Source organism: Lissotriton vulgaris, chromosome 6 (assembly GCF_964263255.1).
Source record: "Lissotriton vulgaris chromosome 6, aLisVul1.2, whole genome shotgun sequence".
NCBI lineage: Eukaryota > Metazoa > Chordata > Amphibia > Caudata > Salamandridae > Lissotriton > Lissotriton vulgaris.
Genome location: NC_141694.1, coordinates 1532052318 through 1532074423, shown reverse-complemented (window position 1 = coordinate 1532074423; position 22106 = coordinate 1532052318). Strand labels below are relative to the sequence as shown.

At 44.4% G+C, this 22106-nt stretch overlaps 1 protein-coding gene across 1 annotated transcript in view; it reads right to left on the bottom strand.

Annotated features, from left to right (window-relative positions):
- The window catches only part of LOC147709106 (synaptosomal-associated protein 25-like), a 301468-nt gene extending 279723 nt beyond the window's left edge, over positions 1–21745 (bottom strand). The window contains exon 1 of the mRNA XM_086927712.1: positions 21630–21745. The gene's annotated coding sequence lies outside the window, so the exon portion shown is untranslated. The remainder of the gene's footprint in view (positions 1–21629) is intronic.
- Between the last annotated feature and the right edge of the window lie 361 nt (positions 21746–22106).

Sequence of the window (22106 nt, the reverse complement as noted above, 5' to 3'; positions counted from 1 at the left end):
TGATGCTTTTCACGTAACCACTTCTGCAGGAGAACCAAGATATACCGCACACACAGTTATTTCGTGAATGAGGATTTTTAAGACGATCCGAAACCCTGACCCTGGTAACACACAACAAGTGATTCATTCCCCTCTGATTATGCCTATTACCTGGTTTCTATCCTGTTGCATCCTTCGATTAATCTGTTTTTAATAAGCACTATGAACACATACTCACCCAGAATTCTTTTTCTGCAGGCTTTCCGTCTACCTCCTTGTCCTGAAGAAGACCGGTTTTGACAATCCCCCATTAATGCTCCTGTCGGGGTCGAAACATCGACGGTTTATCTGTCCATACTTTAAAAGATCTCCTAGCCTATTAATGTGATTTAATTACTGAGCCTGAGACACTTTTTGTTACATTATGAAATTTGAACATTTTTCAAAAATGTCCCACTTGTAAATACATGTCTATTATTGATTGTGTCACTTATATGTATAATACACTGATTTTGCCTCCTTGTCACCTTATTCATGATGTCACTTTAAATCACTTTCACGTGCGTCGCTTCATTATTTGAATTATCAGACAGCCTGTCTCCTTGGTAGTTTTGCATTGTAAACCAAAAACATAGAACATTTAAGTAAAATACTCCTTTCCTTTTTTAAATAATGAATAACTTTGTTTTCATGTTTGTGTTCTAGCGTCGTTCCTAGATTCATTACTTTACCTTATGTAAATGTGTAAAACCACAAAGAAATAGCTTGACCCGACCGAACAAATTCTTGTTTGTATTCTATATGCCCAGGTTCTGAGGGATACTGGGTTACCCCATTGCTCTGTACACTGTGGTGTGGAAGCTGGCACGAGGCAAGTGAAGACGGCGTGGTATAGTGCAGTGCATTGCGAAGTGTCCTGAGTGACTGTAAAGGGTGTCAGGCGGCCCAGTAAGAAAGCACTGGCAGGGTTAGCACAGATGAAGTGAAGATGCTCCAGGACCCTCAAAGCATGCAAAGCCAAGTGTATACCCATAATCTGAAATGAGGAGCCCCCTACATGCTGCTCCACCTGCCGCTGTATGCCTCCAGTGAAGTAGGAAGAGGGACGACTTCCCGACATGGCAGGACATGAAGGAGCTCTGTGCCAGCATCCGAAGCCCTGCATGGGTATTCCCAGAAGAAGGAAGGGAGGAGTACCATTGCTATGGTGAGAGACAAGTGTACCCCTTTGAGGCATCCCGTATGCCCATGATGTTCGGGGAGAGTGGTCTGCCTCCTACGTGACCATCATGGTGCCCTGGGGAATGTCAAATACTGGGAGGTAGGGCTGCACTAATGCAGAGAGAGACCCACAACTACAATAGAAAAGGACAGAAATAGCCCATTGTGCCCACACATACCTTTTGGCTGCTAGCAGCCATGAGAGTAGCCCTCCCTCACGGCAAGGAAAGCCCTGGTAGAGAGAACAAAGAGGCCCACAGCATCAGGGAAGCTGCTGGGCCTAGGCATACTGCTACAGGGCCATCTAATTGTCGTTTGTCAGAGCTGCACCTGTAAAAGAAAACAAAAAGGGAGTGTAAAGAGGACATTTGTCACCCAGTAGAATGGCCCGCAGCACGGGGAAGGCTGCAGGGGCCTACAGATAATGAGAGAGACTAACGGCAGTGCCTTGCGCTCAAGGCAGGTTGAGCACAGCAGTGTTGAGAGAGTGCCACATGCCCTGATGGGATACCAAGTGTTTTACCGGGGAGTAAAAGAACCCCAAGCTGTCCACAACTGCTCCTGTAAAGAAAAGCTGCTCAGGCCTATCAAGATGCTGTGGTGACACCTAGTGGTCATGGGTGGTAACTGCAGCAGTCAAGTACCACTGGGACAAAGGAAATTGCCTGCAGCGCAAAAAGGGGTGCTGTGGCCCAGAACTTCAGCATGGAGAGGGAAAATGGGGACAGACTGTGTTCACCAGTAGAGGGAGATGCTCAAAGAAGCTCACACCAGTAAAGCTGGCAAGAGTAGAGTGACAGCACAAGGGAGCGATGCAAAAGGTAGCAGAGGAGAGTGGTAAACCCTGTAAATGCAGCAAGAGGTGGGTTTTTGTCACAAGCGACTGCGCAGTGTGCATTTTGTCACAGTGCTGAGGTCATGCATCGGCCAGGACAGTCCCGGGTGAAAAGAGACCGGCCATAGTGGTGAACACGCACTAGTGCAAGTTGGAAAAATGGGAGAGCAAGGCGTCAGGGGAGAGCACCCAAGAATAGAAAGAAAGTGCATGAGGTCAGACAGGTAGGTGTTGAGGGCTGCGTCTGGAGATTGGACAGTATGGCAGGAGCCCGGGAGGGAGAACCCAAGGAGGAAGAAGACCAATGTCTTCACAGGGTGTGACAGACCCTGCGAAGTCAGCCTGAGTGGACGCAGGAGCAAGGACTACGACGACGTAGCCTTGAGGTGCAAGGAGTGCATCCTCAAGTGATGAGGAGACCTGTGAGAGGTCATTTAAGAAGAGACCCTTGAGAGGTCCATGAAGAGGAGACCTGTAAAAGCTCTATGAAGACGAGACCCGTGAGAGGCCCATGAAGAGGAAACCTGCGAGCAGGGCCGAACTGGCCGTAGCGGGCACCGAGCATTCCCCCGGAGGGCCACCAGGGTTGGGCTGGTTTTGGACCCCTGGGGGCTGTTTTTGTCACCGGGGGCCAGTTTTGCAGTATAGCTGCAATATCAGCCCCCTGTCACAAAAGTGCAGTGTTTTACAAGCCCCCTCGCCGCAGCTGGCCCGACTGAGTTGCCAGGACTAGTTTGCGTTCCTAGTCTGGCCCTGCCTGTGAGAGTCAAGTCCTACAGAAAGGACAGGAGATGACGAGGGAGGTCCTGTGAAAAAAAGATCACAGCGAGAGGCCTGGTCAGGGAAGAAAACAGAGAAGATGGTCAGTCCTAGGGGGTAGGACATGACCAGGAAGGTTCAAGTGAAGTGCACATCACAGGGAGAGGCCTGGTCTGGAGGAAGAGGAGTAGAAGGCGAGGAAAGAAGATGGAAAAGGAGAAGGAAAGTGTTGCAAGAGTGTGACGGAAAAGAACAAGAAAATCGTGTAGTATACATCTGGCACACCGCAAATTACAGAATAACTGTGAGTGTTATTGCAACCAAGTACATCCAAGGAGCACTGGATATCTAGAGTGGAGCCCTGTGCCTATGAAACACCCAGAGGTCAAGGAGACATATTTGGCACTGTGGAAGGCTGGCCGCCTGGAACCAGCTGGGTGCACTGGTAAACCTGATGCCTGCTGGTGAGAGCAATATTGACCATTTGTCGATCCACCCTTGGGGTTGCATGTGAAGCTTGGATGTGGCCCTGTTGGGAGTTCTTCTGAGACTTCTTGGCAATGCCTATGAGAGGTCTGCACAGCCACACAGTCCCGTGGCAATCCAGGGGCAAGGGCCTCAAGAGATTCCCGTGAGAGGGGAGTTCCGTTAAGAATGATGTGTCTGCAGCTGCTCCATGTGAGGTATCAGGAATTAACAAAAGTGTGCATGGGTACTGGACTACACTAAAGACTGTCCTATAGATGCCTGTGCACCAGAGTCCCAATGGCAGGAGTACACCAACCCCGAAACAAAAACCTTTGAGGTAGAGCTAGAGACTTCAAGGTGGGACTGATGGCAGTTTCCTCATGGCCCTATGGTGTGGCATGGGAGGTATACTGAGCAGTTCACACAATCCTGTGAAAGCCCGTTGAGGAGGTCCTCAGGGGATTCCTGTGAGAGGGGAATCCTGGTGAAAGATGTAAACCGGAAGTTGCTTCACCATCGGGCAGCTGGAAGCACTGTGGCATCCAAAGAAGATTCTTCAACAGTCGCTATGACGTCATTTGTCTTTGGAGGCTTGCTATCCATAGAGACAGGCCACCTTTGAAGACCTATTAGAAGCAGACTCCACTATTTCTCCAAATGCACCCTCACAGCGAACATTGTAAATAGACTTCCATGCAGTTAGACCAAGTGGGACAGGACCCCCAGTGCCCAGATGGATTGTGACAGCCTGGACTGGTGAGCGAGAAATCTGGACTTCACATACACTGAGGGTGGCTTTAGCATTGGTGCTGCAATGTGCCACAATCAATTTTGCCCCCCCACACCCCATGACCGCCTTCTCGGATTCTCTCACCACCAGGCAAAATTGCCCCTCATCTCTCCAATCATAAGTTATTGCTCAACACAGCGCCCCCTCCACAGGTCAGCGCCCAGTGCAGCCGCACCGGTCGCACTGCCCTAAGGCAGGCCTTGTCTGCACTGCTATTCATGCCTAGAGTAGTCTGGTTAAAATGACGGAGGTGTCTCTTAATGCTTGGTGCTCCCAGCTGCACCTCTCCACTCATCCTGTTCTGCAAGCAACCTGAATAAACTCAGTGGAGTTTCTGTTTTGTTGTTTTGTTCTCTCCAACAGATTGGACTCGTCCCATTTTGGGAGGGATGTAGTGACCAGCTGGTCATGTTCTAGTCTTTGTAAGAGATGTGTTTCCGCCAGCCACTCCTTGAGGGCTGGCTTCAACACTCACCGCACATCCATCACAGGTATCACTGGTCAGGTGACCCTGCCAATAACATGGGACTGGTGCAGGTGCCCTGGGCCAGTTCCAGATAGTATACCACTGCGTCTGTGTGGTCATTCTAACTGCATGGGGGGCCTAGGTCCCCGACCCTTGCACTGCCCTCATCTTCTTCACACCTCCTGCGGTCACACCGCAATGACACCCGCCCCCACAATAAACACCACATTTTCTTTCCGCCCCTGGCGCAATCCCAGTCAATCCGATTTAGGGCCCGCCCTGACTCAAGGTACCCTTGCTTCGCCTGTGCTTTTGCCCCATCTTTCCCTGACTTGTGTTTGTTTTATTATAAAGAGTGGACTGAGCTTCCCCTCTTATTGTGGGCCATTGCTCAGTAAGGGGCGTTGAGGAAGGAACTAAAAATCTCCCTCAGCAGCTTGCTGTAAATTTAGCTCATACTGTGTGGAGTAGTCACGCGCTTAAAACAGTTTTCGTTCTTCCATTCATTTATTCAATTGCTGCAGTAGACAGTTCGCCTCGATACTACTTTTCTGCAATGAAAGAGCAGACAGGTAGAAGGGAAAGGTTGGATGTACTTGTGTAACGTATCTGGGGCCTCATTTATGAGAAATGACGCATCGATGCGTGAAAGCAGCGATGCGTCACTTCTCAGTTCGCACTCCTTGCGACATTCCTGATGCGTCATATTTAATGCATGACGCATCATGTCGCAAGGAGTTACAGAGACGTCAGTATTTCTGACGTATCTGTAAGCGCAAAAGTGACGTAATGCTGGAGAGTGTCACAAAAGTGAAGCCACTCCAGCAATGCGTCCTTTCACATGGGGCAAGCCCCATGTGAAAGGGCCTGCGTTAGTCTTACGCCTGCTGTGAGGCAGGCGCAAGATTTTGACGCAACGGTGTCCTAAAAGTGACGCATTGAAATCTCATAGATTTCACTGTGTCACTTTTCCGAGCCTTCCTTGCTTCAATACGCCCCTCCTTGTATACATTATACCTGGCGCAGGTATAATGTGGCGCAGGGGTTTACAAAGTGACGCATCTACCTAGATGCGTCACTTTGTAAATATGGTGCAACAAGGCACATTTTTTACACTGCTGGTGCGTCACAAAAAGTGACGCACCGGCAGCGTAAAAGTGATGCACGGCCTCATAAATGAGGCCTCTGGTGCTCATGTAAAGCGCACTAATAACTTTGGGTCGGATAAGCGCTATATAAATCCGCCAAAAAAAATAAAAATGATGAGGTGCTGACATCTATGGTCCGCATCTCCGATGTCCTCCCAGGGACGAAAGCCGCCTGAGGGATACCTCCCTCAGGTAGTAGCCCGTTGAATAAGTCTTCTCTAAAGATGTATCTTGTCTGCAGCACAAGCACCTAACATAGGGTACACGGTGACACACCTCAAATACTCTGACCCTCTTACTATGTGCAGCACTCTGCCTGCTGTGTATCAACAAACTGAAGATTGTCGTTGTACGAAAAAATAATTACACAAAATCATTACTTAACAATTACTCAGCTTTATTTAAACTTTCAAAATACTCCATTTGTAGGAAACATGTTTTTGAGTGAACAGTTTTGCTGTATCGGATGAAAGCAGTAAAGCAAAGGATTACATTTAGTTTTGGTTGTAGTGGCGCTTTACTACCACTAGATGGAAGCGCATGCCAGCGGGAAAGAAAAGGGGGACTCCGGAATACGAATTGAAAGCATTCTTTTATTGAGCCTCATTGGTTTAGTGTTGAAGAGCGTACGAATCATGCAGACGTATAAATGTACTGCTTTAACACGTGTTTTAGTTCATCCCACTGACACAGCAAACGTTCGTGTCCTCATGCCAGTGTCTACACGAGGAGTTCTTAAACGTTTGACTTCTGTGGACCCGCATTTAATTATTACTGGAACCGGGAACCCCGGTGAATTATTAATGTAATCCGGGGACCCCCACTAAATTACTGGAAGTGGGGCCCCTCGCCCCTGCCTCTGCATTTGTGAATGGTCTGTACCACATAACAATATAAAAAGAATAACGAAACAAACATTTATCAAACACATATAGAAATGAAAATAACTATTTTATGTAATCCACATTTTTTTAAACTAACTTTTAATTTTAATGGGAATGTTGGGGCATTTCTAAATTCAATTGAGGCCACCCATCGCCAACATTATATCCTGTTTGATGCACTTTCACTGCTCCCATGAATCTATCTGAGGATACTGACTTAATTTTTTGCCTCCAGTTTCTAGTTCCTTCCCATTTACGGAACGTCTAACATTTTTAAATGTTGCTTCTTCATTTATAAAAACTTTATTAATCTGTAAATATTCTTTAATTTCCTACGCAGTCGTGGACACCCTGAATAGTCTTCGTAGACCCCCGACATCCCCGGACCACAGGTTATAAACCACTGGTCTACACACCCAGTTGAACAGCCCCACATTGCCACATGTATCTGCGCCTTTCTGCTCCATAGAAATACATCAAAATGTTGTTGGGTCATTGATAGTGAACTGCAAACAAAAAGATCTAAGCAGGGCAGGACTGGGAACCGAAACCGGCCCTGGCAAAAGCTCAGCCGGCCCCCCCCCCTAAGGGAGCTGGGAGGGTGCAGCCGAGCTGTTTGCACGGGCCGGTTTCGGCCGATTTTGTTACAAGGCCCATATTGTCGGCCCCCAGTAACAAAACCAGCCCCCCAGGGGCCAAAACCGGCCCCCATCCTAGTGGCCACCAGCAGCTTTGCCCGCTACGGCCAGCCTGGCTCTGGATCTAAGTCCTTCCTTCATACATTAATGTTTTTCCTCTTCCCCTCTCAGTGTTTCAAGGTGCTGCTGTTCTAGCCAGGCTAATCCCTGTTCGTAAAGCCCTGCACTTTCCTCTCCTTGAATTCTCCAAGTTCATCTGTCACCGCTTTCATTGTGTGCATCTGCAGATAAGGTGATAGAGTGAGTTCGGTACAAAGAAACCAGCCTGTCAGCGGTGGGGAGCATAACTTCATTATGATGAGGTCAGGATTCCTCAGCTGTAAATAACACATAACTCTCAGCTTCTTGATGTTGTACTTGACTGCTGGTCACAGTAGGATGAAAGGTCAAGGATGAAAGGCTGAGCCAGCCATGCTAGAGCTGCAAACTTGTATGGGCATATTTATCATTATGTTACACAGTGCAGCAAACCACCTTGCAGCACGGTGCTGTTTGAGAGGGAAAGTGCAGGAATGTGCCATATTTAACATAATGCGGCACAGTCCTTCCTTTTCTCAGCACTGACACACAATGTACTGCTAAGCGCTAATGCAGGTACTCTTGCACCATGGTGCTTGAGTGCCTGCATTGCAGGTAGGACTGTTTTTGTACAGGAAGGGACACCTTTGTGCACACCAAACAATCGCCTGAGACATTTTTCTCTTTCTAGTGTGCTGCATGCTGCACACATAGAAAGAGGAAAAAAACAAGGAGAGAATAAGATATTACACCGCGTTAACCTCACCTGAGGAGGCGTAGCAGTTTTTGCCCATTCCCAGTTCTACCACTTCTGGTAAATGTCGAGAATGCATCAAACTCCTTGGGTGTTGCACGGGAACACCTATGCACCACCCACGGACCACCTCCCCGAGGCAGAGTAACACAGTGATTTGCTCTGTGTTGCATTACTCTGGATTTATCAATCCACTAAGGGCCACACATGGTGGCCTTGCATGGCTCGATAAGATCGCACTTAAAAGAGTCGTATCGCGCTTGCACCCGTTGCGTGGTTCAAAAGCAGCACAAACTTTTGATAAATACGGCCAATAACCTATTTGTCAGAAACAGATCCCAGGTGTTTGGTGACTAAACCACTGAGAGGTTGCACTGGAAAGGAACATAACACTGGGCTGTGCTAGTACAGATGGTACCAAGGTATAGTATTCCAGTGTGAGGCAAATGCTTGTATTATTACCTCTATGGCCATATTCCTCATCCCAGTCCTTAATTGGTGAGATGCCAATCATAGGAGCAGAAATGGTTTCTAACAGAGCACAAATAAAAAATACCAGCAAGATGGCTAACTTCAGCTTCCAGCTGACCAGTATAAACAGACAAACTTGTCATTCTATTCTTCCTGTCTTTTAATTTCTCAAAGTTTGAGAGTGGTTTCTGAAACAGGTAAACGCATTCCCTAGCTTTGTTATGTTAAACTTCAGTAAGCAAGTTTCCAATTGATTTGCCTTTATTATCCCCATCACCTACGCCATCACAAAGTAGGTCGAAGTGATGGGGGCACAAGTCTTGAAGACCTGCTCAAAAAGTGGGAGGCATGTCACACTGGTAGTCAGGACCTGCTTTAGTCGTGGATTTCTTGTGTAATCAGTAGATGCGAGCACAATGTCTACTTAAAGTTATGCAGTATTGCTTAGAGTGAATCTTGTGAGATTTTGAGCCCTGGTTGCTAGGCAACACTATAAAGCAGGAAGTTGCTAGCAACCAAGACTTTAATAAGTGTTTTTCTTGTGGGCATCTAGTGTATGCTGAGCAGCATTATGGAGTTCTACCAAGGCAACAGACAAGCGAAAGCATGTTGCTTCTGATGCGTAGGAGGCTCAGCCGGCCTCTTTATGTAAAATTACTGTGGAGTTGAGTCAGCATATGATTTAGACTAGTTTTGAGGCAGTTTTTGCTGGTATGGAGGCTCTTTCTAAATTTCCCAGGGTAGTAACCACTTTAGCTGAAGTCAATGGTAATAATATTTACCTGCACGGAGCCTACGCTCTGCTCATAAGAATCTTCTAACCATTTCTTCCTATAAACGGAAACGAATAGGTGGTTGCAGGTTTGCAGTATTGACCCCCCGCTTCTGGAACACTCACCCTTCAGGCATTAGAACCTGTATGGAATTTGTGAGATTCCGTAGACTTCTTAAGACCTGGCTATTTATCCAAGCCTATAATTAGACTTGTTGACAACTAATTAAGTGAGGTCCCAGCAAATAGTTTTATTCTAGTTCAGCACCAAGAAACTAATCGGCGAACGAGCGCTTTATAAGAAATTTTAACATAACATAACATAATGAGGAGAAAGAGTTCCATGGTCGGTTTGTTCAAGGTCCTAAACTTTTAGACATTCTGCAGCAAACCAGAGTAAATCTTACCGTGCCAGTTGCAATAGAGCAACCTCGGGAACAGGGTTTCTTTAGTCAATATCAGTGGAAAGTGCCTGATCCCCTGCCTCTGCGTTCATCAATAAGGACAGTTATGAGGCATGATTGGGAAAATGTGGAGATATAGTCTTTTCAAAGATTTGTGTCAAGGCGTTATCCAATTACGAAATTTACTGAAGAGTTTTCTTCTCTGGCATAAGTGGATTCCCTCGTGGTTGGTCTATTTTCCCAGAGCATGCTGATGGCAGAAGATGCTCCACCAGCAGATCCACTAGGCAAGAAAGTTGTTGAGATAGCTGTTAAGACAGCATATGCCGAGAAGAAGTTTGGAATTAGAACTATTACTTATGCTAGTTATGCATACTAATGACGCTTAAAGGATTTTCAAACCTTGACTTCCCGAATTCAGCCAGGTAATGACTATTCTGAGACTCTCTCCATCATAGAGCAGCAAATGAGAGCACTTGCAGAGGTTTCCTTTGATATGTTGGGTGCGGCTGCAGCTTCTTCTGATGGTGTGCTGTTCAAATAGGGGGTCTAGGAATATATTTCTCAAGCTTAGTGGGAAGAAATTGACAACAGATGGGAAGTTAAGAGGTTTAAAGAAGGGTTTTTGATCAACATCTCCTCTCAACCCCCGGCATGTTTCGCTAAACTCTTCTTCCAAAGACCCTCTGCAACAATCAACTTTTGGAAGGAATTCAAGATCTTCTATCTAAATCCGCTTTAATCCCAGCTCCAAAGGCAGAAGACAAGCATGGGTGCTACTTTCATCGTTTTCCTAGTTCATAGACTATCAGGCATGTGTTGCATCTCAAGCAATTGAACTAATTTATGCCTTATCAGAAATTCAAAATGTTGACTATGGCTGCAATTCTACCACTGTGGAGGAAGGACGATGTCTTAAACTCCATAGATCTGAAAGATGCTTACTGTATATCCCCATTCACAGAAGCTCACAAAGGTTGCGTTGTTTTTGTGTAGTTGCAATTTGTTTTGTTTTTTGTCCTTTTAATTTCAAGCCCTGCTTTTTGGTCAGACATCAACTTCAAGGACTCTCATGAAGGCTCTGTTTCCTGAGGTGGGTGGAGCACACGCAGAAGGTATTAGTTTATTCCCTGACTTAAATTATTGTTGATTGCTTCTTATTCTTTTTCTAAGATATCATAAGATTACAAGACATTCTAGACTCTATACAGTCTGATTCCTAGTGACCATGGAGAAGTCCAATCTGGGTTCATCAAAGAGAATTCAGCTCATTGAGATTTCCTTCTATATGACGGTAGGTAAGATATTTCTTCCCAACCCCAGAAAGAGAAGTAAAGTCACCTGCCTTCCCTGCTAGCAAAACTAGAGGTTTTAGCCAGGGAATGAATGGCTTGTAGTTCAGGGAAACATGGTCTCTATAGTCATGATCCTTCCTTGTGCGCACTTGCATTTTTGCATCCTACCCCGATACCTGTTGAGATGTTGGGTTTCAATATCTCAGGATTACTTTCTACAATGTCCTATTCTATCGCAGGTTACTCAGGACCAACAATGGTGGCTTCACGAGGAGTCATTCTTATTGATCAAGGGATCTTCCTTTCTTCTCCCCTCTGGCAAAGGAATTACTAAGGATACCAGCTGGAGGGGTTGGGAGCCAACGCTTCAGACCAACCAAGTTCTATGGAGGTGGTCACTGTTGAAGGGTCAGATGTCATCATACTGCAAAGAGTTAATGGCGGTGCATCTAGCATTTCTTAATTTTGCTCCAATGATTTTTAATCAGTCAGTTCTAATTTGCACGGGCAATCAGGTGGTCAAAAGTTATCTTTAACGCCACTGGGAACAGGGCCTTCTGCCTTACCTCATTTGACCTAGTTCACTTGTCTTTGGGGGAAGCAGCATTTCCTTTCTTTACAAGCAGTACATGTTCTGGGGAGGAAGAACTTGCTTGTGGACCATCTGAGTCAGTCCTTTCCCCCATCGGTTTACATGACTCTGCATCCAAGTATCTTCCATCAGTAAACACAGAAGTTTGGGACTCCTTGGCTGCACCGCTTTGCCACCAAGGAGATTTTCAAGGTTCCAAATTGTTGCAGCTGTGCACCAGCCCCCGGAATTTAGGCAGTAGAAACATTTCCAATCCAGTGTCCCAGGATCTTCTGTACACCTTTCACTGCGGTCCCTGGATTCCCACGGTAATCCAGAATATAATTGAAGATCAATTCGGATTCTGTTGGTGGTTCCATTCTGGCCCAGTATTAACTGGTTTCCTCTTCTTTTTCAACTATCAGTGGCTCTCCACTGGCCTCTTCCTCTGGAGCTGTCAGCTTTCTTAGCACAATCCTCAATAGAACACCTCTGGCAAGATGTAAGCTGGCGGTTTTGGGGCTAGAGAGGTTAAAACTTCAAGCTTTAGGTTGTACAGAAGAAGTCACTGTAGTGATTCAACAATCTAGACAGTCTACTACATTGAAGGTCTGTGCTAGGCACTAGAGGTCTTTTGCTAGTTGGTGTTCCTCAAAGTGTCTATTTCCTAGTCTGTTTGACTCGATGAGGTTTCTCAACTTCTTGCAGGATGGGTTTAGTCTGGGCTTGCAGTTTGCACACGGCATAGTAAATGAACAGCTATTCGAAAGGAAACCAGAATTCGAGAAATTAGATCCTTTGGTATCCAGATTGTTAAGAGGTCATTGTATTACATGCCCAGTAATTCATTGTCCTGTGCATACTTAGGACTTTCATTGGTGTTAAGACCTTTGGAATCTGTCGTTTGAACCATTTGGATCAGTAAAGCTTAATTTTCTCTCCCATAAGGTTCTCTTTCTGGTTGTTAATTGTTCAGGTTGCAGAAGTGGCAAATTACGGGCATTGCTTCATTTTGACCCTTTTCTTTGTTTATTTACAAAAAGGTTATCTTGAGACAGAAGTCTACATTTGCGCCCAAAGTTCCATTGGACTTCCATGTATCTCAGGTTTTGGTTTTTCCATTTTATTTCCCCAATCCTTCCACCCAGGAAGAAGAGAAGTTACACACTTTTAATTTTCATACAGTGCTATCTATGTTTTAAAGATAGAATTTTTCAGGAAGGTGCAGTCTCTTTTTTCACATTTGGTTTTCTAGACGCCGGTTACAGCCTTCTGCTGCCAGCTAAAGAGAGAGCTAAAACAGAATATTACCCTCAATTAAGAGAAATCCGACATTTCTTTACCAGGTCCAGTCAATGGGAGGTTGTTCAGAGGTACGTCGACCTCCTGGGCTACGCTGAAGGAAGCCCCCATGAAGGATAACTGCATGGCAGCTACTTGTGCTTCATCTAATACATTTATGAATTATTATCATGTACAGGTGGGGAGTGGATTTTCAACAGTGTTTTATTAAATTTGTTTTAAAGGCAGTTCATCACACTTTAACCACTTCTCTGCTCGGTCTTTACCCCCACCCACCCAACCCCCACACCTCTCAATGCACCCTCCCCTGGTGCCAAGCCTTTTTCTGGCACTTTGGGAGTACTTCTCACTTAGGCCCCTATAACGTTTTGTCCACATAAGGTATCCATGCCGAATGTGTGTCATTGTTTCCAATATCCTGGCAATTCTAAAGATATCTAGGGTTTGTAGATTCCTCTGGCAGAGACTGGGAAATTAGCCAAAGTGCAGCTAAACTTTGGTTGTTTTTTTTTAGAAAAATGGGAAGAAAGTATTGTAGAAAAAATCATCTGCTTTTCGTTCTGCAAATGGCTTCAGTGAAGTGTTTGCAGTGCTAAAATCACTATCATTCCAGGTTTCAGCTACAGGCAGACTTGAATCAGAAAATAAAAATGTTCAACACAGTTTTGGCATTTAACTGGGAGATAGACCATTTTTCCTATTTTACCTGCTTTCAACCTCCTTCCAGTTAGTGGCAGAAATGGGTCTGAAACCCAGGGTCCCATAGTGAATCCTGGAGAACTATACATTTATGGAAAGTAGACAAATTTCTGAATTCATCAAGGGTTCATTTGTGTAGATCCTTCAAGATTTTCCTATAAAATATATGGTAGATTTTCAAAAGCAGCATACGGTTACATTTACTGGACCCTTCTGGTAATGCAAATATATAAGGCTTGTAGGTTCACCACAAATCCGAGGTACCCAGAGCCAATAACTGAGCTGCAACTTTCAATGCTTTTTCATTGGTAACAGGTATACACCAATTCATTTGGTAAAATATAACGAGCGAAAAGTAGGTATCAAAGAAACCTATGTATTTCCAAAATGGGCATAAGATATGTAGTTTAGAAGCAGTGGTTATTTACACATCTCTGAATTTGTGGTTACACATACTGGCATGTGAATTAGAGAGCATTTCTCAAAATGACTTATTTCTTACCCCATGTCTTTCATTTGGAAGGTGCACATGAAGAGAAAGACGATCGGTAATAAAACTTGTTCTACTATACTATGTTTCCCTAAGTCTCCCAATAAAAAATGGAATGGTACCTCACTTGTGTGGTAGGTCTAGTGCCCGTGACAGGAAAAAAGCCCAAAATGCAAATTGGACACATCACATTTTTCCACTGAAAACTGGCTGATTTTTTGCAATGTGCCTAGCTGTGGATTTTGGGCCCTAGCTCAGCCGGCACATAAACCTGTAAATATCTGAAAACTAGATACCCAAGGTAATCTAGTATGGGGTGATTTGTGTGGCTCTCACCATGTTCTGTTACCCAGAATCCCTTCTACACCTCAAACTTTGTCTAGTAAAACACATTTTCCTCACATTTCTGAGATGGCAAGTTCTGGAACATGAGGGAAGCCACAAACTTCCTCCCACCCAGCATTCCCTCAAGTCTTCTGATAAAAATGGCACCTCACTTGTGTGGGTGAGTCTAGTGTCGTGACATGGAGGGGCCAAAACGTATAGTGGAGGCATTAAAATGATCTATCACAAAACGACCTGTATTTGCAAGGGGGTCACCTGCATTTTTGGTCCCGTGCTCGGCGGCAATCTAGGGAAAGCTACTAAACCCAGACATTTCATAAAACTTGACATCTGGGGGAGTTCAGAGAGGTGTGGTCTGCGTGGATCCCCCAAAGTTTTATTGCCCAGAATTTCCTGCAAATCTCAAATTTAGCTATAAAGTCAAATTTTCATAACATTTCTGTGTGGGAAAGTTGTGGGATCATGGGACCAGAACACATTTTCTTTCACCCAGTATTCCCCCAGGTCTGCCAATAAAAATGCTACCTCACTAGTGTGGGTGACCCAAGTGCCTGTGACAGGGAAGGGCCCAAAATGTATTCTGGAAACAAAATTATCTATCACAAAATGTTTTGCAAGGGAGGCACCTGCCTTTTTGTTCCCGGGCACAGCGGCCATTTAGGGAAACTAAAAAGAAACCAGACATTTCTGAAAACTAGATTTCCGAGGTTAACCAGAATGCGCTGCAAACCTCCAATCTAGCTAAACAAAAATCACATTTTCCTCCTATTTCTGTGTGGGAAAGATGAGGGATCACCAGCCTGGTACAAATTTCCTACCACCCAGCGTTCTTCCAGGTCTTCCGATAAAAATGCTACCTTACTTGTGTGAGTGAGCCAAGTGCCTGCAACAGGAAAGGGCCCAAAATGTATTATGACGCATCAAAATGATCTATCCCAAAATGACCTGGTTTTGCAAGAGGGTCAACAGTGTCTTTTGTCGGGGGATCGCTGGCATTCTAGGAAAACCTACAAAACCCAGACATTTCTGAAAACTAGACACACCGGGGGAGTCCAGGGAAGTGTGGCTTGCATGGTTCCCCCAACAATGTCTTACCCAGAATCCCCTGCAAACTTCAAATTTAGCTAAAAAGTCACAATTTCCTCAAATGTCTGTGTCGGAAAGTTATGGGATCTGTTCGGTGGATTAAATTGTGATGTTTGAGCGCCTTGCAGCGTGCTGTTGAAGATTGGTGGGGACAGGCAGGGATGTGAAAGTGATTCCGTGTCAGATAAAAAAAAACTCCAGTGCTTGCACCAGGGGATCCTTTCAAACCCTACCCGCTGTTGGGCAATAGCCGACTGAGGCTTTGGGCAGGATGTGCGTGTGACAGCCAATTGCTGACACATGCCTCTTTAATGTTAATATCTGAATAAATGTTGTCTTTCTAGCATCATTTAATTGGCTAGGTTTCCATATGTTTGCCTCTTTCTTCAGCTTCGCTAAGTAAGGAGAGGGGCAAGGAAGATGCATGATGAGACAATGCCTCAGTTCCTTACTGGTAATCTCCATTACTCTGAGTTCAGGTCTTCCTCCTCACAGTCCTGCATTGCACTACCACCATCCGTGGGATGGAGAGGCAACCTGGAAATTGTGTATTTTAAATTGTGAATTATTTGTTGGTATTTTCATGAACTACAGAGTGACGAATTATACTGGTCACAGGAAAAGGGAAGCCGACCATCTTAATGGTATTATTTTTTGTGGTATGATAGAGACCATTTCTGCTCATGAAAATGGCATCTCACCCAGTGAGATCTATGATGGGGAAGACATGAACTGAAAAGGATGAATTACGGCAGAAAGAAGTGCCTCATCAAGGTAGTAGTGGGAACCATGACAAACGCCCCAAAAAACGTACTCTTCTATGAGCGACAGTTGTTCTATTACTCCTGATGTATTTGTTGGCACCCTTGGTAGCTGTTTTAGGCTGTATGTATGTGTGTGTGTGTCTGTCTGTCTGCATGTTTGTGTCTGTGGATGAGTTATGCATTTCTGTTGCTTCCTGCACTGAACATGACATATGTGGAGGGAAAGCGCAGACTGCTTTTGCCAATGCTGTACCTACTATGAGCGTGAGAAATGTGAGTGTATGTGTCCATGCCACCCCTCTTTTGTAAGTAAAAACACGGGTTAACCCAATAAGTCACTGGGACCTGGGTGAGTAAGTGGTATAGACAAAGTGGTCCCAAGTACTATCAATAGATGTTATCTTAAATGACTTCAAAGGAAGAATTTCACAACATTGTTTTTAATCACAACGTGTACAGTAGAACAAAATTCATAAAATACATCAACAATTAATCACAGGTAGGAAAACCGCTGTTTAACGTTTTTTTCAGCATATGCATCAGATTGGGATGCCAGTTAACATCTGATGGCCGCCTTCTATTTTCAGGTATTGGACCGACTTATGCGGCCCTTATCAAACCTTGGAAATCATTACCCGCGCAGTGGAACCCGACTAACTGGTTACTGAAACTTCACTGCATAGAAAGTGGCCATTTCTGATATTGCAGGTACGCTACTGTTGATTTTATTACCTGTCCCCCCCCCCCTTTTTCGGTATCGTACCGAGTTGTGACCCTCTCGTCAATCCATCTTTTGCAGGATCCTGACTAATATGACGGTTTCCCTATCGATTTAACGTGACATTCCCTGATTTATGAGGTAAATAATATTAGGAGTTGTAAGTTGACAACTGCATAACTCCGATATTGCTCCATAATAACTAACCGGGGTCATCTATCCGACAGGCACTTTGAACCATATTGAATACTGTCTACTGCTGTCTGACCTATATGATCCATATTACAAGAAAGCTTCAGGATATCTCTACCTATGTAAGATCGTTACTTAGGTTTTACAATGAACTGTATAGACTGATACTGTCTACACTGTTGTAGCAACCCACAATACCTTCTATGTGGTATTCATTTATTGACACTGTTTTCACTGTGTGATGTCTCGCTCACCTCTCGCTGATATTTAATATATTCCTCGAATCACCCTTAGTTTACTAACTGTGCTCCTCGAATCGCCCTTAGTTCACTAAGAGTGTTGTTAGGGTAACTTTCTCTCACTGACCATGCGCAATATATTTAGATTGACTATGGATCAGCTGGACCATTATTAACTTTGATAAAATATTTTTACGCAGATTACCTGCCCCTCGTCCGGTCTTGTCCTGATGAAGACCCTCTAGCAAGGTTCCATCGTACACCTGCACTGATTTGGGTCGAAACGTCAACACTTCCTTCCTTCTCCCAGCCTCCTTCCTGATATATCATTTATGATTCTGTTTCCATGAGGCATGAGTTTATTGAAGTGATTGTTTTATGAATTGCTATTTTTTAGTTTGTTATAATTAATTAGAAAATATCCCTTTTATTGAGGTCAACATGACCAGTGTTTCATCATTCGTATAGTTTCCTCACTCTTCACTCACTACCTTCCCTTCCCATTCCCTTAGGGGCATTAATTGTGATCAATTGTTGATGTATTTTATGAATTTTGTTCTACTGCACACGTTGTGATTAAAAACAATGTTGTGAAATTCTTCCTTTGAAGACATTTAAGATAACATCTATTGATAGTTCTTGGGAACACTTTGTCTATACCACCCCTCTTTTGTAAGACTGCTTTTTGGCTGCCTTTGCTGTGTGGGTTCAGTAGGGGGTGATGAAATTGTATACTGGTGCTGTCACATACTAGAGCTGTGTATGAGGGAGGAATGCAATCTGTCTGCTTATGCTGTACCTGTCCTATCTCTGCAAGAGAACCTACACTGTTACTGTTTCTGCCTATTCTATATATAGCACTGCTACATCTGGTGCACCTACTCAATTATTCAATAAAACCGAGCACTGCTGCTGCCCATATTGCATCTATTCATCATGCTTGAGGACTGCTTGCAGTATTAAAACCTGTGCTGAAACTTTTCTGTGTGTTAGGGGGGCTTGTGGTGTTTCTCTCTATACTGTTCCAATTGTGTGTGTGTATGGCAAAGCTACATTACTGCTGCTTCTGCTCTGCCTGTTCTATGAGTGAGACATGCTTGCACAGCAGCAATGCTGCTACCTATGCTGTACCTGTGAAGTGTGTTGTAATGAAGCTGAAGGAAACACTTTCAGTGTACAAGGCATGTTTCTGGATGCTGTTAAAAGTCTTGTCTCTTCTCAAATGGGCCCTCAGTTCTCAACTTTTCTGAAACATAAATATTTGTCCAAGGGGGGGGTTGTAGCAACTTCAAGACATTGAACTGTATAAAGAAATCTCAAGCTGCCTCATGAGACATGCAGGCGGCTGAGTCTGTACTTGATACGTCTTGGTTTTGATGGTGAGGCAGTTCAAGAGAACTACATCTAGCAAAATAAATAGAATGGGCCTTGTGTTTGCCAATTACAGCCATTGGCTTCCTTCGAGCAGCCTCTTACAAGGATTGGTCACATTTTGGTTCAGTTCAGCAGAGTATTCATCTTTCACCTAACGCCATTAGCTGTCTGTGTTTCATTATGCGTCTCCACGTGAGTGCTTGAAATGAACAGCATGAGGGACTATTTTAAAACTATACCTCTTTCTGTCCACTCCTTCTGACTCCGTCCCATTTGTTTAGCTCTCATATGCTAGTGTTGCATACATTAGCATATTAAACCCAGACTTACTTCATTTGCCACTGCTTGTTAGGTCTCACCTGCGACAGCACATGCGCTGCATGTGCCCTCGCCTCAATAGATCCATACTAATATAATAAAGAGAGAGCCCAAACCTTTGAGGCGTGTAATCTCAGGAACCATAGCACCAATCACAACACCCAATACAGCTATGGAAAGGGAAGTTGCAGCAGAAGGACATAGGCTATGCAGACGCCCACCATATACATTTAAAAGGTAAAAGAGCCGTGCCAGCAAAGTAGTCCCTTGTGGGCTTGTCTGCATTGTGCTGTGGGCGTGTGCTTGTGTGCGTGTGCTGGGGGCGTGACAAACGCTGGGGGAGTGTGGTGCGTTCCGCCCTTCATGCCATGTCTCATATCATGTGCTAATCCCACCCTGCTCCCTTTAAATATCCCTGCACCCCATAATCCTAACCCACACTTACTCCTTAAAATACCCCAACACCCTTAACCACTAACCCATCTTAACCCTATAAATATACCCTGTACCCCAAAACCCAAACCTAGCCCTGAACCCTATAAATGCCACTGTACCCCAAAACCCAAACCTAGCCCTGAACCCTTAAAATACCCCTGTACCCCAAAACCCAAACCTACCCCTGAACCCTAAAAATACCCCTGTACCCCAAAACCCAAACCTAGCCCTGAACCCTAAAAATAACCCTGTACCCCAAAATCCAAGCCTAGCCCTGAACTCTTAAAATAAACCTGTACCCCAAAACCCAACCTACCCCTGAACCCTAAAAAAACCCTATACCCCTAACCTAGCCCTGAACCTTAAAATACCCCTGTACCCCAAAACCCATACCTATCCCTAAACCAACCCTGTACCCCATAACCCAAAACTATATCTGAACCCTTAAAATATCCAAACACCCCAAAACATATACCGCAGTACCCCAAAACATATACCCCTATACCCATACTTACCTTATCCAAACATTAAAAAAACATGCTTTTACCATTCATGCATTTACAACGAATTTCGTTGTAAATGTATGCATGGTAAAAGCATATAAAATATAATGCTATGCGTTATAATGGCATTGCGGAGTCATGGTACTTTTGTAATGAAAGTATGCGGAGTGATGGTATGCGGAAAGAAAGTTGCGGAATAATGGGTGTTTACCCTGCCCCGGTAAGTACATTGGTGGCACAGCGGCCTACATCTCCAGCAACATACTCATATTTTTTCACCACCCATTTGAAAAATGCACAGGTCTCTCTCATTGATGGCCAGCACCGGCATACACTTTTAGACACACCTCCCGCCACAAGTTCTAGAATTGCGAACTTTAGAGCTGGGGAGCTACGTTCGAATCTCTGCATCAGCTCAACATCCTGTGATTCCAGGCAAATCGCTTTGTCTCCCCATGCCTACCACAAATGAATGTGTTCTTCTGTAATGTAAATTGTGCTCATGCCATGTTGTCGAGTTCACGCTATATAATATTGCAAGAAAAATAAAGTAGGGAAACTCGGACACTACTGAACGCACACTCTTAAATGCATTAGCAGTGCACTGTGAATCGGAGGGTTTCACAGGCCTGTCACAGATAGGAAATGCTATAAAAACGAAATCCTACAAAACAATATACTACTGGCCGGCAGCAATTCATACCCGGACAATGTCGGGACGGGTTGCTAGTATTGTATTCAAGGGGCTTGCAGCCTGGCTATTGATTAGCATTTGTTGGCTTCACTGTCACTCTTATTTGCTGCCCTATAATTGGCCTGTGCAAGGTGCTACATTTATTTTTTCTTCTTCCCTGTCGTACTTGTTGAACCTCTTGTCTTTTAGCTATGCTTTCCTATACCACATGCACGTCAAAGAAGCCATTTTCTCCTTTGAAATGGATGCTTACCGTTTGTATTGTGAAAGGTGGTATCTGCCTTTCAAATGTATTTTCACTAAGATATACACATCGGTGAAATTGCTCTTTTTATGTGATAGGATTATTTGCTAAAGGTCAATATTTTTTCTTTTTCACTCATTGGTAAAGTAACTTATTTGCTCGGAATCACATGGGTGTTATGAAGAGGCCTAATAGGCATTAGCAAAGCCAATAGGTCTAGCCTTTGAGACTATTGGCTCTATCATTGCCTTTTGTTCCTCCTCAAAAGCATGTGTATGCGGACTTTGGCAATGATTTGTAGCCTTGCTGTATAAAAGCGTGACAGCTGTGCAGCATGGCTAAAAATAAAAAAGGGACTAGATGCATCCAGTGCCAATGCACTATAAAAAAACACTTTTGTTAACACTACAAAGCATCTGCGCTGCTGTACAGTATGGCTACAAAACATTGCCAAAGCAAATAACTCTCATAGTAGCGACCCATTGGCTCTGCCAATGCATGTTTTCCCCTGCATTCAAGTTATAGCAGCACTGTTTCCCTTCCCACTTTGAATTTAGGATGACAATTCCGGGAATGCCAGGATTTAATACAGAGATAAATTTGCTACTCGTTACTGAGTTTGAAGGAAAACAGTGTTTGTTTTTATTTGTTAATGCAAACTGTGTTTTTATTTTCCACAATAGCCACACGCACCTGTATTTGCTGAGCAGCTGATGAGCCGAGCAGCGTATCTCACTGTCAAGAGAGTACTTTAACACCCCATCTTTCCTAATATGGTTGAGCAGTCCCGCACTGATGCTTCACAAACGACAAAAACCATTGAATATTTATGAAAGTCTCTGCATTCTCAGAGGGCTTTAAGCAGATTATCTAGAAGGGCGCAGGAGAATGTGCAATATTAAATGAGGAAATACAGAGAAATTCAAGTGCTGGGAAGCATAGAGGCGGTCGAGCTGGGTGTTATGAAAGGCAGGGCAGCCGCTGTAAAGAGGGTCTCTGTGTGCAGGAGTAAGGCGAGCAATGGGTAGATCCGGCGTTTTCCACCATCAGCTTAATTTAATTTTTTTAAACACCGCAGTCCATGATACCGTAAACAGTACTAAACACAGGGAAACAATACAGCATTGAAGTGGGCAACACTCATGAAAGTGACATAACAGTCTCTTGATT